The following is an 11330-nucleotide window of genomic DNA, read 5'->3' as shown; positions in this document are numbered from 1 at the left end:
CTGGCTTCAGGCTTGTTTTTATTAACAAGACCTTGTAAGATTCGTACTACAATCAGGTTCAGTGTATCTGATTTTATGTTGAATATTTGATCCATTTGGAGTTGAATTTTGTGCAGAGTGATAAGTATGGATCTATTTGCATTCTTCTACATGCAACATCCAGCTTAAACAGCACCATCTGTTGAACATGCTGTCTTTTTTCTAATGTGTATTTCTGGCTTCTTTTTAAATAATCAGGTGTCCAGAGGTGTGTGGATTTATGTCTGGGTCTTCAATTGGATTCTGTTAATCAATATGTCTGTTTTTGTGCCAATATCATGCTGCTTTTATTACTATAGCTCTGTAGTACAACTTGAAATCAGGGATGGTGATATCTCTGGCAGTTCTTCTATTATTCAGGATTGTTTTAGCTATCCTGGTTTTGGTATTGGATTTGGTTTTGTGTGTGTGTGTGTGTGTGTGTGTGTGTGTGTGTGTGTGTGTGTGTATTTCCATAGAGCTGAAAATTGTCCTTTCAAGGTCTGTGAAGAATTGTGTTAGAATTTTGATGGGAAATGCACTGAATCTGTAGACAGCTTTTGGTAGGATGGCTATTTTTGCTATATTATTTATATTATTTACTACCAATCCATGAGCATGGAATAACTTTCCTTCTTCTGATATATTCTTTAATTTCTTTCTTTAATACCATAAGAATTTTTTTAATCATATAAGTCTTTCATTTGCTTTGTTAAAGTTGTCCCAAGATACGTTATATTATTTGAGTTACTGTGAAAGGGTTCCATTCCCCTGAATTCTTTCTCAGTCCATTTGTCATTTGTATATAGGAGGGCTACTGATTTGGAAGAGCTAATTTTGCATCTGGCTACTTTGCTGAAAGTGTCTATCAGCTGAAGGCATTTCCTGGTCACTTATGTATACTATCATATCATCTACAAATAAAGATGCTTTGACTTATCCTTTCCAATTTGCATCTCTTTTATCTCCTTCAGTTGTCTTATTGTTCCAGCTAAGATTTCAAACACTATATTGAATAAGTATGGAGAGAGTAGACAACCTTGTCTTGTTCCTGAGTTTAGAGGAATTACTTTTAGTTTCTCTCCATTTAAGTTGCATTGGCTATGGGACTGCTGTAAATTGCCTTTATTACATTGAGGTATGTCCCTTGTATCCTTAATCTTTCTAGGACTTTTATCATAAAAGGGTGTTGGATTGTGTCAAAGGCCTTTTCTGCATCTAATGAGGTGATCATGCATGTTTCGCTATTTGTCTTTCAGTTTGTTTATATGGTGGGTTATATTAATGGATTTATGTATGTTGAACCATCCCTGCATCTCTGGGATGAAGCCTACTTGATCACAGAGGATGTTCTTTTTGATGTGTTCTTGGATTCAGTTTGCAATTTTTTATTGAGTATTTTTGCATCTATATTCATAAGAGAAACTGGTCTGCAATTCTCTTTCTTTGTTGGGTCCTATGTGGTTTGGGTATCAGGGCAATTGTGACCTCATAAAATGAATTGGACAATGTTCCTCCTGTTTCTATTTTGTGAAATAATTTGAGGAGTATTGGCATTAACTCTTCTTTGAAAGTCTGGTAGAATTCTGTGCTAAAACCATCTGGACCTGGGTTATTTTGGTTAGGAGACTTTTAATTACTGCTTGTATTTCACTAGGGATTATAGGCCTGTTAAAATTGCTTATCAGATCTGGATTATAATTTTGGTAAGTGGTACCTATCAAAAAATTTGCATTTCTTTGAGACTTTTCCAATTTGGTTGAGTACAGACTTTTAAAGTATGTCCTTATGATTCTCTGAATTTTCCTGGTGTCTCTTCCTATGTCCCCCTTTTCATTTCTAAATTTGTTAATTTGGATAGTCTCTCTGCCCTTTTCATTAATTTAGATAAGGGTTTGTCAATCCTATTGATTTGATTCTTTGTACAGTTTGTTGTTTGTTTCTATTTTATGGATCTCAGCCCTGAGTTTTGATTGTGTCTTGGCATCTACTCCTTTTGAGTGTGATTTCTTCTTTTTGTTCTAGAACTTCCAGCTGTCCTGTTAAGTTACTAGTATGAGATCTCTCCAATATTGTTGTTGTTTTTTTCTTTTTATTGTAGGCACTTAGTATTATGAACTTTCTTCTCATAACCACCTTCTCCGTGTCCCATGTGTTTGACTATGTTGTGTGTTCATTTTCACTCAATTCTAGGCGATTTCTTAGAGAGCTGGGGATAAGACTAAAGGCTTAGTTTAGGAGGAGCTGAGAGAAAGGTGAAGATCTGCTGTTAGCATACCAACTCCTCTAGCTGGAGTGGCCTGCTAGTCCCAAGGGATACCTGCTGGAGTTGGGAGCTGGGATAAAGCAGTTAGTGGGAGTGGGCTTAGGAGGGGAAGATCTGTGGGATCCACCGGGAAAGGGGGCCAGGGAAGAAAAGGGGGCCACGGCAAGCAGTCTGGGCAGAACTGGAGATGAGACTGGAGGAGCAAGCGGAGGAAAAAGTGAAGGTTTGCACCTAGCCTTCCAGCTACCCCAGCTAGAGTCTGGATGACAATTTCTTAACCATGTCATCCAAATCATGAAGAAAATAATAAATGGAAAGTGATTTAAAAATTGATTCTTTTGTATAAAGGATACTAAAAAGGATCAAAAAAATGAAAATATAGCCCACATAATGGAAAAAACTTTTGTAAATTGTGTCTGTCTTAAGGTTCTTTAGACCTAGAAATGTATAAAGAATTTTTTATCAATAACCAAATCCAAACAACTCAAGGTAAAAGCAGGCAAGTGACCTCTCTACAGAAGATTTAAATATGGGTAATAAGGATGGAGTAGGAATGTCAAAGAGACATTTTGACTCCAACATTATATTCACAGCAGCCAAGGTTTGGAATCCACCCAGGTGTCTATCGATAGGCGGCTGGATAAAGCAGATGTGCCCTGTGTACACAGTGGGATGCTTGTCATTTGCAACAGGATGAGTGAACCTGAGCAGCAGTCCAGGGCGCAGAAAGACAAATGCTATGTGATCTGGTCTGTTTGAGGAGTCTCAAGAGTTTAACTTGCTCAGAGGAGACCTGTAGTCCTCTGCTGGGTTATCCAACTTTCCTTCACCACGATCTGAGAAAATGAGCTTAAAAGGAGAAAAAGATGAACGGCCCTTGGTTTGAGAGGCTTAAGTCTGTGAGCAGTTGTTCTGGGTACTGTGGAGAGGCTGAACATCTCGGAAGGAGCAAATGGTTAAGCTTTAGATCCCCTGGCAACCAGAAGTAGGAAACAGAGGAGACTTGATCCCAGGATCTGCCACAGGGCACACTCAGTAGTCCTCTCACTTATTTCTCCTGCTCTCCTTGTTTTTAAAGGTTCCTCTGCTCCCCGGTAAGGATAACCAAACTTTTAGTGTTAAACCTGAGATTTGCTAGAGAAAGACCAGTTGCATAATTTTTGAGCCAAATTTGAAGCAAGCTGTTTGGGTGGGAGCTCCATCTCAACCCCTGCCACCCTGGCATCCCTATACCCAAAGAGTCTGGACTGTTCTGGTGGAAGATCCACCTCAACTCCCCTCCCCCATCTCTTTCCCTAAACCCACCCCTTCAAAGCCCACCAAACACAGCTCCTCCCCCAGAGAGGCTCAAGACCACTCCCACAGGGGATATAAGCTGCATCCCAGAAAACAGACACTTGGTTCTTCCAGTCTCTTATCCCTGTCTCCTTTCTGTGGGGCAAGGGAGTCACTCGGAAATGCTTTACCCATTAAACCAGGATATTTCCTAATTTGATTTGGATTACTGTGTTGGCAGAGAGGCCTATCAGGGTGCAAATATATATATATATATATATATATATATATATATATATATATATATATCACAAGTTTTAATTAAGTACTGGCCAGGATGATGGACTTTGGTCAGGTCCATTCCTGGGTTCCCAGAAATGGCAAGGAATCACATTTGCAGAGGCTTAAAAGGGCAACTTCATAAGACCACTGTGTCTCCCATCAGGTCCAATCCGGGGCAAGCATATTTCCTTACATACTTCCTGCCTACATGTGATCAAGTCCATCAGGTGCATTTGAGTCAAATAAATCTATTTAGGGGTGTAAAAACGTATGGTGTGTTATCTTCAACAAACAATAGCCTCCAGAATTCCAGGAAGTTATCTGTCCTTGAGCAAGTGGGGCTTATAGGTTAACTTTGACCCTAACATTAGTACATGGGGATTGGGGGACATTTAGGAACCAAACCATAATAGAGGTGTGGGGGAAGAGGTTTGGGTACATCCTTAATAGAGGAGATGAAAATTTAACAAGATTGAAGGTCTGCTCAAGATCTCTGTCCTTCAACATAATGTCCACACTTCATATTAGGATTTGGACAGCACTGAATGCAGTATATTTTAAATAGTCTCACAACAATTAACTATGTTAGGTTAAGACACAAGCTAATTAGTCCGATTAAGCCATTCCCCAGTGTCTACATTTTTTGTTTGTTTGTTTGTTTGTTTGTTTGTTTTTCAAGACAGGGTATTTTGGTGTAGTTTTGGTGCCTGTCTTTGTAGACCAGCTCACAGGGCTCTGCAGGGCTCTGCCTCCCTCCTGAGTGCTGGGATTAAAGGTGTGTGCCACCACTGCCTGTCTTTGTCTTTATTTATTTATTTATTTATTTATTTATTTATTTATTTATTTATTTATTTTCTTTTATTTACACCCCGACCACAGCCTCCCCTCCCACCTTCCCTTCCAGGTCCACATATTTCAAAGTATCATGATAAGCATCATGAATGCTTATCAATTAAAAACAGATTTATTTAAATACATTAAAATGGACCATGAACAAATGAAAAATACATCACTTTTAGACCTTAGGAAATGCAAAAATACCACAATGTGCTGTCATTCCTTACTCAGAACAACTCTCATGGGGAAAAAAAAAGGCAAACATAAACTTGCTAAATGTTGGTAAGAAATATAAACACTCACACAGGGAGAAACAGAGAGAGGGGGTTGAGGGAGGGAGGAAGGGAGGGAGGGAGAGAGGGAGAGGAAGAGAAAGAAACAGAGAAAGAGAGAGAAACAGGCAGAGATAGGACTAACAGAAAAGTGTTTTACATAATTGCATCCCCCTCCACCTTATTCGTTCTCATGGAAATCATCATTGGGGGGTGGGGACTGTGCTGTGCCTACAAGTTCTGCCTGTGTGATGAACTGGAAAAAGAGAAAAGGAAATTGGGAAGAGCAGGAGCGATTTGAGAGCTACTTGTAGCCCTTGCATTAGAACCTCATGAAGCTGGAGAAATTCCTTCATTTCCTGGGGCTCCCGTCTTCTCAGACGGCACAATGTGTTCACCTGCCGATGCTCGGGCTGTACCTGGAACAGAGTGGTCAGCTCCGTTCCTGACTCCTGGAGAGATGGGTTAATGGTAAAGTTGGAAGAGAGAGGAAAGAATCGCGATTTCTCTTAAGATTTCCCATGAATTATCCTCGTCTATGGGCAAATTCTCAAGAATGCTGTTTTGAAAAGGGTGACGATATTTAGTTAAAATGTCCTCAGAGGAAGGGGAGGTAAAGACTGAGAAAAGCATGCCCAAACCACAGAGCCTGCCGAGTGCAGGCCACATCACCAGCAAAGGCCTTAATGAGCTCTGGGCTGGACTCTCCCAATTGAATTACATAATACATTTCCGTTTCATTTCATGAATCACGACTTGGGATACAATGTTCCTGGGTTGCAGTTGATATATTTCAGAGATTACCAAAGATTTCAAACAGAAAAAAAAAATCCATTTTATTAAACTCATATGTAAAATGTCTGTATGTCAGCCAACTTATTTATTTTCAAATTTGGGATTTCTGTAAATGCCATCGTTAGATAATGTCAAGAGAGTTCCCGATAAACCCATTAATGAATGCTATGACTGAAGCTGCCCCTGGATATTTCATTTCTCTTGACAACTGGGTTCCTGCTTGATGATGGTGGGTTTTATTTCAGCTGCTCCTGTTGGGTGAGAAACATGAGAAAAATGTGGCAGACCTCAGAGCATGGACCAGGAGAAGTCGGGCTCAACTGGACTGTTCACGGTAAGCTTGGTTCCCTCTAAGACCATACGTTCCTCATGGAAGGGTTTCTCCTTTGTGGATGTCACTCATCTGGGCATTAGAGAAACTAGAGAACTGATTCTAGAATCAGAAGGTCTCAGGCTCAAGTGCCGGCACAGCTGTTGTTAATTCCATAGCTTTGGTAAGGTTATTTCATCTCTCTGAGCTCAAGTGTATGAGGTCGGAATATGGGAAGAATAATGGTTTTTTGTTGTTGTTGTTGCTGCTGAGTTATCCTAAGAACATGAGGCAGGCAGAGAGATGAGCAGCATGTCTAGTACATAATGGTCCATAACCATCAGTCATGTATCATCACATTATTCTACCATAGAACCAATAGCTTTAGGTTGTCAACTGAGTTTGGGTTCATCAGTATCTCCATAGTCTTCCCTCATTTGTAAAACAAATGTCAAAGTCCACCCCTGAGAAAGAAGTCTTGGAAGTTTAACCTGGCTCTTCATCATGGATTCATTGATTTAGTTACCATTTCCTCACAGGGTCATGTGCTCGTTATTGACTATCTTTTCTAGGTTACCAGACACAATGTTTAACACAAAGGGAAGAAAACTGAGGAAAACAAAAAAATGCCTTCAAGCTTCTACCTGGAGCTGGGGGAACAAATTCTGAGTTGTGTATAAAGAGCTTCAGTGAGAGTTAAATGTGAGGAAAATACTTCAGGAGCAGAGAGAAGCCCGTGAAACCAGCCCAGGACGCTGAGCAGATCAAGCCCTTCCCTGTTGGGCTGTTACCTAAGGAAATGAGTGCCTGAGAGAGACCAGGAGAGAGCTATGTGTGGGAGGCGGTCCACTCGTGGAGATGCTGGAGAATTATTACAAAATAGACAGGAACAGGGACAGAGAATCCATCTCTAAATGTCTGCTCCTTCCCCGGGCATTTTGCTTGCTCCACTTCAGTAAATTCGACAGACTAGGAAGCAAAGACCCCGAGAGATTTTGCAGCTTGTCTCTGATCACACCGCTGCCTGACTTACCAGAGGATCAAGCTACCTCCTTAGGGTACGCAACACTCCTCAGTAAGTTCTAAGCGATTCACATTGGCTAGAAAATCCACAGAGGCTTGCTTGGTCTTATGGACTAATAAACACGGCACCGGTCCCCACTAAACAGTATCATCTAATCGTAATTTCTTCCAGAGCAATAGCCAGCAGGTGATAAGTCGTATGAACGGCAACCCCCACCCCCTTCATGGCCTGCCTTCTCACACTCTGGGTTAGATTTTTTTTAAAAAAAAAAAAACAATGCTGGCATGGTGGTGCATTTCCAACCCCACTAGGGAAGATGAAAACCAGTCCAAAGTTTCTAGGAGGACTAGCCTTTCACCCCTAAACCCCTTGACGTCTCTAAAGAGAATCTGACTTGTTCCTCATGCAAACCCGGTATTGCTAACAGTCACGATGCTTACTCTTGCCAAAGACCCATTCATGTTCCTCTCTGCCCTGTCCCTGCAGATGACACCACCTCATGTTTGCCTGGTATCTGATGCCGCGTTTTTTTTCCTCCTATGATGTTGACTCTATCGCTTGGGAAAGAAACCTGAGGGGTGCTCCCACCTCCATTTGCACAGAGAGCTCCGGAGGACCTAGGTGGAGTGACAAGGGTCAGATCTGATCCCCAGCTGCTTGGTGACCAGTCCAGTCCAGCTCAGCTCTCCACGGTGCTGTATCTTAATAGCTGTCCGTTTTGTACCTGTGAGGGTTAACTGGGAGCACAGGAGTTCTGTTAAATATCACGGTAGTTAGTAGATTTTAATCCTGATCCCCTAGCCTACTGTAGCTGCTGTAAAATATATGGCAATAATTTCCTGAGGCAGGGTAATGTATAAGGAATGTCAGACCAGCCTCTGGGCATATTTGCCTTAGCTCAGTTTTATTAAAGTGAAACTTTTATTAAGGCATGTGGTGAATTGAGCAATCGGCATGATTCATGCCGTTATAAACCCATTGCTACACTCGCAATAAATCAAGGAACCATTGTCGTACATTTGCTGTGGAGTTGGTAGAAACAAGGAAAAAATCAATATGGGGATATTATTCAGACCATATGAAAGTATTAAAGTATATTCTGTGTGTATTAAACCTGGCCAAACCATATTTCATTTGTAAACCCACCCCCCCATCCCACCCCCTGTAAACATCTCTGCTAGTGTCCTCTACTCTGGGCTAGCTGTTAATCCATATGCTATTGTGAAATAATTATAGGAAATATTTAAAATTCCACTTAAGTCTTTTGAGTTTGAAAGTTCAGTTCATAATGATCGATTTGCACTGTAAAATTGTCCTGAAGCAAGGCACAAAGAGTAAACTAGGAATAACAAACCTCTTCTATAACAGAACGGGTAACTTCAGCTTTATATAATTCAATAGGTGAAACACTTCTCTTTTTGGAAAAAAAAAATGTCAACCAACAGGAGGAAGCTATTTGAGCCAAAGAAAGAGACTTTTCATTATCCACCAGTCTGATGGGGACAATCATTGAACCAACAGCTTTCTCTACCTCTCTGGAAACCATTACCATATCTCCGTTTACCTGGACTTCCTTGAATGCTGAAATATGTGTCCATGACAGCCACTGCCCTGTAGCTGCAGTGTGACCACCTGCATTTCTGCATTAGGAAGTTTCAGGTTCCCTTGGAGGCTGATGTGCACAGTTCAGGGGGGAAAGGTGGGGTCACAGCTGGCTTCCAGCTCCAGACACACTAACCCTGGGATCCTTCTCTGCTGCAGGTAGTGGGGAGCTGTTTACTCTGCTGTTGTCCCACTTCTCAGAAGGGTTTGTGTGGTCCTAGGATGCTCTCTGAAACCAAGGTTAGGTTTCACAAAATGCCTATCCCATGCCCCTGAGATTCCAGGCTCTCCCCTAGGCAGGAGGAAAAGGCATATGGGAAAATGCCATGGTAGAAGAATGAGTGTAGGTGGTCTTTGAGCCCAGGATCTAAGTTCAGAACATTTCAGAAAATGTGTAAAAACTAAAGGTGCTCTCATCAGAAGGTCCAATGCTTACAGGAGGCTTTGAAAGACGGATGGCTTAATATCAATAGGCTTAATCCCTGAGCCAAAAACATTTGTCTGGAGCAGTCAGCTGCTGGCATGTCTTCTAATAGATAGCTTTTGAAAAAAAAAATCAGAAATGCCATGGAGTCACAGCCTTTGAAAGCCAATTTGCAATCTCCTTGTGTGACATAAACATATTTTTGAGAACAGAAAAATATTCTAATGTGTAGCACAGCCTGGACATCAAGGACAGTAAGGGGTTTGGCAATGATTCTATTGAGTATGAAGCCTTTTATATTCCAAAGGGTTGTGCTCTTCCCCAGGTGGACACTTCCTTGCTCTACTTACTTGTATCTTGTATGTGTGACAATTTTAATTAAAAGGATATGCCTCACTTAACTGGTCACGCGAGTTAAAAATGAAGAAATTCAATATCTGCTTAACTGCAAAAGAAAGAGGATGTGGGGAGAGAAAGGGCCTTAAACTCAACAGGAAAGTTGAGTAAGAGCAGGACATGGAGAGGGGGCTCTGTCTGCCAATGCATGCCTGGCCATTGCCGACTAGTGAGGTAACCCCACGCTCCCAGCACAGAGCATCAACTCCTGGCTTTCTCCTGCCTTCTGTGCTCTCATTTTGAGCCCAAGCTATTGGCGGACAGTGGTTTCAATGGAGAGACCAGAGCGCATGTGACATAATCTTTGGCTTAACTATGGTATGTGTGTCTTTCAGGGCATATGGTCGGAGATGATCCATCATGGTCTATGATGTCAGATTGTCCACTGAGACCCGGGACGCTGTAGAAACACAGTCCTGTTCAGATAATGGTATTTCCAGTTGTTGTGATGGACAAGACCGGCACTGACTGCGGAGAACGGACTGGTAGGACACCAGATGACAGATGTCCGGGGCAGGCAAGAGAACAAGGCATCCTGAGCTGAGCTGTGGGTGAGTTTTGCAGCGCTTCCCTCCCCTGCGTTTCTCAGCAGTCAGCATTGGTTCCCATCCAGAACCCCGTAGTCAACCATTCCACAAGACGCACAGCCATTAGTGCGGTAAGTTCCTGGCCACGGTGGTCATTACCCAAGCTTCCACATGCTCTGCCAGCTGTGCATCCTCCTCCTGCTTCTCTCTCCTCCCTTCACAAACCCGAAAGGCCATCTAGAGGGCTGCTTTCAGCCCTTTCCTCTCCGTGTTTAACCGCCCCGATCATTGACTCTTCCTCTACATCTTTGCTTGTTATTCCCCGTCTTTAATTCATTCTCTTTACATTTTTTTTCCTGGACTATTCCTCTAAATCCCCTACATTCTGCTGTGAATATTTTGTCTTCCAATACTGGAGTAAGAACAAATCAGAGAGACCTGGGAGGACATGAGGGCAGAGGAAAGAATACAATCAAAATAGACAGTGTGAAAAAAAATAAAAATAATTTAAAAGTGTAATTAAAGAAGAACAAATCAGAACCTAGCCCTATGGAACTCTTCCATTATTTTACCTACATGTATATCACATGTGAACATGGTATAAATGGCGCGCGCGCGCACACACACACACACACACACACACACACACACACACACACACACGTGTGCATACATACACCCACTGACTTTAGCTGGGTACTGGGTAGACATAGAAGCAAAATAGCATTATGGAACTATAGTCTTTGAAACCAAATTGACTCAGATTCAAATAACTGACTCACTGCTTACTGAGTGGATGAGCCTTGGATGTGTTATAACTTAACCTCTAGGTTCCTGTGGTTCCTTTGTCTGTCCTAGGAGTGAGTTGTAAAACTTATTGATGTGCAGGCAACCAATGTATGAAGCTCATCATAGCTGTCATTTCTATGATTAATCAACTCCTTTACATATTTATTTCTTAGGCTGCAGAATACATGTGGATACATAATCTCATAATGTCAAATCATATTAAGATTTGTGTAAATGATCGAGTTTTGAAGAGATTTTTTAGAGTCCATAGACATAGTGAACAGACAGACTCAATGTCAATCAAAAATCTAAGAGTGGCTGGGTGGTGGTGGCGCACGCCTATAGTCCCAGCACTCAGGAGGCAGAGCCAGGAGGATCTCTGTGAGTTCGAGGCCACCCTGATCTACAGAGCAAGATCCAGGACAGGCACCAAAACTACACAGAGAAACCCTGTCTTGAAAAACAAAACAAAAAACAAATCGAAGAGTGTCTCCCCTTGCTTGGCCCTCATTT

This window comes from Peromyscus maniculatus, chromosome 22 (assembly GCF_049852395.1).
Source record: "Peromyscus maniculatus bairdii isolate BWxNUB_F1_BW_parent chromosome 22, HU_Pman_BW_mat_3.1, whole genome shotgun sequence".
Classification (NCBI taxonomy): Eukaryota; Metazoa; Chordata; class Mammalia; order Rodentia; family Cricetidae; genus Peromyscus; species Peromyscus maniculatus.
This window is presented reverse-complemented; position numbering follows the sequence as displayed.